Raw genomic sequence first — 7,036 nt, forward strand, 5'->3', positions numbered from 1 at the left:
AAAAAAATATAATTCTTTTTAAAAAGCAATACGGCATCAAAAAAACAATACAACTTTGCTTTAGACCCTGATCACTGATCGAGCTGGCCAAAGTTCAAAGATATTTCAGTAATGACCATCACACCATTTTCTTTCATTTATTTATTTATTTTATTTTTTTATCCATGATACTTTTCTTCGGTCTATATTATCTGATGTGTGGTTAGAAGGCAATGTTACTATGATGATTATATGTAAATGGGAAAGATTAACGGAGAATCTTGCCTCTCATAATATAGAAACATTTCTCATGGTTATTTCTGTTGTGTCGAAGTGTCACATTAAAGACCCATATTGACTCCTCTAAAATGATCTGATAAGAAATGAATTAGTTTCAAAGCGGGAGAATTTGGCGCCTGAAATTGAAATAAATATCGAATACGGAATAAATAAAAACTGCAGCAAAAATTGCTACAAACTACCCTTAAGTTTTGGGGGTTTCTTTTACAAAATCACACATACAAAGTTGCAATAAAAGTTTTATATTGCGGATTCGATTCATTGGGAGATATTTTTCGTCTTTTATTATAATTCCATTCATAAGATGCTTTATAGAAAATATAAATCGAACCTGTACTTGATTTATATTTTAATTTTTATCAACCTTGATAAAAGGATGGAAGGCAAAGTAGACCTCTTCGGGATTTAAACATATAATTAACATTTTACTGGGTACTGGACTGCAATTGTAAGCCAGTAGTTTTTAGTTGATTGTATTGGTCCTTGTATTTTTGTGACTGATTGATATTTCATTGATCGGGACATCGACAAAAGGGACGTGACTCGAACCGAATAAATACAACAAAATGCTTTTAGATCGATGCATCGATTTTTTTTCGGCGCCAAAATTTGAAATCATTATTGTTTGTTTGTTTGACTCGAAAATCTTCCCCCAGATTCAAATTTAGTATGCTTATTGTTTTTAATCAATTATGCCGATCCCAGAATTTTGAGACCGATACTAATTTTAATTTTTTTTTTATCGGAGTTTTTTCAGGGGTTCCACAGAGAAGGGATGTAACTCGAAAGAAAGTATGAATGCCTGTGTTCAATGTATCGATTCTTCCGGCATTTTATCTTTTTTCTTTTTGTTAGTAATTTGTTAAAAATGGTTCTTCCTAAATTTGTGGATCTTTTCGTTTTTGAACGGTAGTTTCACCAGATTCTTTTCGTCCCAAATGTTCTACATTGAGTTTTGCACACTGATGACGGAAATCAGTTGCCTTTCCCTCCCCTAAAATATACTATCGAGTATATTAAGGGTTTATAAGCTGACCAATGAAATTTTATTCCAGATCAAAACCGAAGTTCAGTGAATGTAACAAAATGACCCTTTAAGAGAATTAACCAACTGGACGGCTGATGACCGTTCTACACAGGGATGTCTACTAGCCAGAATGACAAACTTGACCATCAGAAAGATAAGACGTCATCAGTACTTTTACGAATCAAAAAATAGATCCGTTCACGGAAAAGAATTATAAATACACTGGATTCCAAAAAGAAAACCACCGTTACAAGCGAAAATCGCTGCACACAACGGAGAAAGAATCACCTTTTTAACTCAGTGTGACCGAACTTTTGATGATCCACATTTCTTATCGATCACTTCTAATGCTATTGAATTTTGTGCATTTAAACAAGGTGATCCACATTTTTTTATGTTATTGACTGTTGTGAACATTTAAATCATATTTGATATTATTGAATTTTGTAAACATTGAATCTTTTGAATATGTTTTTCTACTTCACAATTTTAAATTTTTACCATTGATAAACAAAAAATAGGTACTACAAGCGAACAGAAACTAATTTTTTAAACTAAGTAAATAAATTATTTTTATAAAAAAACTAGGTATAGGGTTAGGGTTAAAAAGTCGTAGGATCTACTACTTACGACTAACTAGTGCGCGCACCGGGACCCAATTTTAAAACAATTACAACTTTTTCAAATTCAGGTGCATTTTCAATAAATTTTTCTATATTTTTCCTATTGTTTATATATATAATATTTTATATACATAGTTTTTATATTTCTTTTTCCTATATATATAACATATTTTTAACTTTAAGATAAAATCTATATATGATTTTATCTGGTAGTTAGCATGTAATGACCAGTTATGGAAAAATCAATAAACCTATATCAAGGACAAGCGAGTAAGTACACAGGTTTACCCACATGCTAAAGGAAGACACCAAGGTAGTTTAGAAAATATTCACAGGATGTAAAATTCCGTAGCACACGTTTCCGTCGATTTCCGTAAAAAACTTTTATTTTTTCTACATATGGCTTTGCGGGAATATTTGAAGTAATGAGAGCGAAAGAGACTAAGAGGAAGCGATTTTATGACGAGGGAATTTCTTTTTGAAGTCCCCGTGTGTGTGTTTGATGGGGTGTGGGAGACAGACAGTATGTTGTGTAAGTGAAGTGCTTCTGTTAGTGTGTGCGAAGAGACAGAGAGTAATGTGTGAAAGAGAGAGATAACTGAAATTTTTTACTCGGTGTATGTGTGTGTATGTATCTATTATGTGTGTGTGTATGTATGTGTGTGTGTGTAAGTATGTGTGTGTGTATGTATGTATGTATGGCCGATTCAGTGTATTTTTTACTCGGTGTATGTGTATATGCATGTATGTGTGTGTGTGTATGTATGGCCGATTCAGTGTTTACATTTTTTACGGAAATCGACGGAAACGTGTGCTACGAAAAACGAAACATCGCCAACATCGCTAAATATACTTAAACATATATATTTATACATATATATATACACATATACATTTATATATATATTTCTATGGCAATGTTTTAACATTGCCATTTCTATAAATACATCAACACACATAGTTCAGTGTAAAACAACTCCCATTAACTGTCATGTTTTCTACTTTCAGAAAATATTCACAGGATGTAAAATTTATTTTTCAATTCTTATCTTGCATGTCATGATATGTATTTCATGTTGAATGATCGAAATGAGTGGTAGATAGGCAGCCGACAACTGATAAAAAGTCGTTTCTCTGTTTACTTGTCCTGTTTTCCATTATTTTCTCTCGTTGTTTACGTAATTAACTCGTTGTCTATGTATTTCATGTTGTTTACACAGTTGGTGACGTCCTGTACCTATATATGCAGATATATATTATTATTATTATTTATCATTATTCTGTATTTATATATGTACGTATACATGACAACAACCCCTTTACTCATTCACACGCGCATACATATATGTATAGAAAGGTACATGCAAAAACATACGTGTGCGTGTGTAACTAATTATAAATATATAGAGCTGAACACGGTGTAAAAAAAATAATGGAAATTAACGAAGTGTGCGATTTCAAGCAAAATAATGCCCCATGGCCTGTGTGTGTGTGTGTGAGATAGAGAGAGAAAGAGAACATTACAAATAATGAATAAGATAAACATGGAATGAAAAAATCGTATAAATAAAAGCACTTTAAAAACTATCTTGTACCGAAATTTACATTTGTGAACTTAGTAAATATTTCTTGGGGGATAAAGCAGTTTCGCACCTCTCCGTGAAGATGCATTTTTTTTTAAATATATTTTCTCGGATTCCTACGTTTTAGATGTCGGAAATTACGAATATGCGAAACACAAATTTTTTAGATTTCAGTCCCACCCCCACCCCCGGAATTTAAAAATTTTGATTTTGTTTACTGTGAAGAGATTGTAGCAAATCGAAATTAAATACTTTTACTCTTTACTCTTTTACTTGTTTCAGTCATTTGACTGCGGCCATGCTGGAGCACCGCCTTTAATCGAGCAACTCGACCCCGGGACTTATTCTTTGTAAGCCAAGTACTTATTCCATCGGCCTCTTTTGCCGAACCGCTAAGTGACGGGCACATAAACACACCAGCATCGGTTGTCAAGCAATACTCGGGGGACAAACAGACACATATATATACATATATACGACGGGCTTCTTTGAGTTTCCGTCTACCAAATCAACTCACAAGGCTTTGGTCGGCACGAGGCTATAGTAGAAGACACTTGTCCAAGGTGCCACGCAATGGGACTGAACCCGGAACCATGTGGTTGGTAACCAAGCTACTTACGAGTACCACATTTCTCGTACCACACAGCCACAAAAATATTAAAGTTAGAAGAATTTGCGTTTTACTTCTGTTTGCCTGAAATAATCATAAAACTTTTTCAGCCGTCTATTTATTTGTCTATCTATTTATCCCTATCCGTTTATTCATATCTATCTACATTACTTATGCTTATGAAATGAAAAATTTTAAAAACGTGGTTTCTTGGATATTCGGAATCTCTGTCATCGAAAGCATAGGAACCCGCTGAAAAAAAAAATCGGAAACGTCAAGGTTTTTTTGGGGGGAGGGGGGGTAACTGCGTGACATCCTCCAGAGATGCGGGGTGAAATTAAAAAATTTTTGGCGTAACTTCGGTATAGTTACCGGAAGTACCGGATACATTTCAAGAAAGTGTTATTTTTATATATATGGGGGAGGTTAGGTTTACGGTTACGGTTAGGGGTGGTAGAAAAGGGTTTCTGTTATCTTCAGAAATGTAAATAAAGCCACTTACGGTATCTATACCGAAGGATCACCCCGGAAGTGGCTTTGTTTACATTTCTGAAGATAACAGAAACCCTTTTCTACCACCCCTAACCCTAACCCCCCATATATATATATAAAAAAAACACTTTCTTGAAATGTATCCGGTTCTCCGATATCTAAAACGTAGGAATCCGAAAAAATATTTTCAAAAAAATAAATTTTTCAAGGAGAGGTGCGAAACTGCATTAGCCCCTGTAATTTATTGTAGTTGTTTACAAATAGCGAACTTGATGAAAACATTAAAAATTTTCACGTCAATACCGGAAGTTGACACTGAGAAGTGAATCATATAACAAATTTATTAATATCTCAAGAAGTAATTACGAAGGAAAACAAAACTCCAGAACTTAGAACGAAATCATCAGCTCAATAAGATTTCACTGTTTTACAAATGCTTATCCTGCAATAGATAGCAGCCAAATGTTTCTAAACTCACACACAACTATTTTTTAAAAATAATAGATTATATTAAATAATGTAGTCTAGGGTACATTATGCTGAAAAAAATCTGATGATCAGTGTTGGAATATTTTAAATTATATTTAGACTCAATGAATGAAGACCAGCGCTTTTCAATCTAGTTTTGGATTTGACGAATAAGAATCTGTTTGAATGGATAGATTACTCTGAAACTAATGTGGAGAAAACACACACACACACTGACACCTACACACACTTTTCAATGTACAAGAATTTTGGTACGTACAGAGTGACAAAATGAAACTAAAAACACCAGACTCAAATACTTTCGTTACTCAGGTCCAACTTCCGACTTCCTGAATTCAAGTCTCATCATAGATAGCCTTATTGTTCATTCCCGCCACATGAAAACCAAATTGCCTAACACAATAATAGGAAATACATTCCAAATACACACATATATAGTTGTAATATTTTTATATCCTTTTTCCAGTACTAGTGTAAAATGCTGCTGTGTAGAGGATTTCTTTGAATGTAGGGTTATTAATAATTATCTTTCTCTCTCTCTCTGTTTCCTTATTATGTGTAACATTGGAAATTTTATATTTCCCACATCATAATCTGTTAGCGTCCGTTGTCCATGCTGGCATGGGTTGGACGGTTTAACCAGGGCTGGTAAGCTAGAAGGCAGCACCTGATTCCAGTCTGATTTGGCATGGTTTTCTACGGCTGGAAGCCCTTCCTAACGCTAACCACTCTGAGAGTATAATGAGTGTTTTTACGTGTCACTGGCACGGGTGCCATTTACGTGACATCAGTATCTGCCACATCTGTGATTTTGCTTGGCTTGATAGATCTTCTCAAGGTCTCGGTCATTGCCTTCATGAGTCCCAAAGCTTGAAAGAAACTAAGCCACTTTGCCTCTGTGAGGCCCAATTCTGAAACGGTGCTCTTTATGTGCCACTGGCATGGGTGCCAGTTAGATGACACCAACATCAGCCTTGACTACGAATTCACTTGACTTGACGGGTCTTCTCAAGCACAGCATATTGCCAAAGGTCTCAGTCACTAGTCATTGCCTCTGTAAGGCTCAAAGTTCAAAGGTCATGCTTCACCACTTTATCTCATGTCTTCCTGGGTTTACCTAAACCACAGGTTCCCTCCACAGTTAGAGATCAGCACTTCTTTACACAGCTGTCCTCATCCATATGCACCACACACACACACACTATATATATATATATATATATATATATTATATATATATATATATATATATATATATATATATATGACTGACTTGCCAGTTGAAGGTAGTGTATGAGTGTCCAGTGAGCAAACAGAAATAAAAAAAAGATATACACACACATACATGTGTGTGAGTGAGTGTGTGAAGTGTGATAAGTGCTGATGCATGAAAGTCTAGGCTCTTGAGTCATTCTGTAACTTCTGCTGACTAATGAGTTCTCTTTCCTTGTTTGAATCACCAAGCACACACATATATACATATATGTATGTTTGTATGTATAGAGTGTTTGAAGTGATGTACAGATATTGTATATTGAGAAAAAGGAAGCAGTCAGAATTTTGGATAATTCTTTATTGGAGCTTTCGTACACTTAACTGAACTCTAAGAAATAAATTAAAACGAAAATGATGAAAACAGAACGTTTCCTTGTGAATTGGATGTGTTTGTGTTTTGTTTAGAAGAAGAGAAAATTTTGTTCTTTGGAGAAAAGGAGAAAGAGAGGGAGGTAGGGAAAAGGACAATTAAGAAAGAGGAAGAAAAGGGTGGAGGAGAACAGAGAGAGAGAGGAAGGTTTCTCAGCCAAGTTCCTCAATCTTTTGTGACATGATCTTTGCAATATGGGGTCTTGCATTGTCCTGATGAAACACCACTCCCTTTTGATTCACTAAAGCAGGGTTTTTTTTTCTTCAAAGCAGCATTCAGATGCTCTAA

The sequence above is a fragment of the Octopus sinensis genome, linkage group LG17 (genome assembly GCF_006345805.1).
Source record: "Octopus sinensis linkage group LG17, ASM634580v1, whole genome shotgun sequence".
NCBI lineage: Eukaryota > Metazoa > Mollusca > Cephalopoda > Octopoda > Octopodidae > Octopus > Octopus sinensis.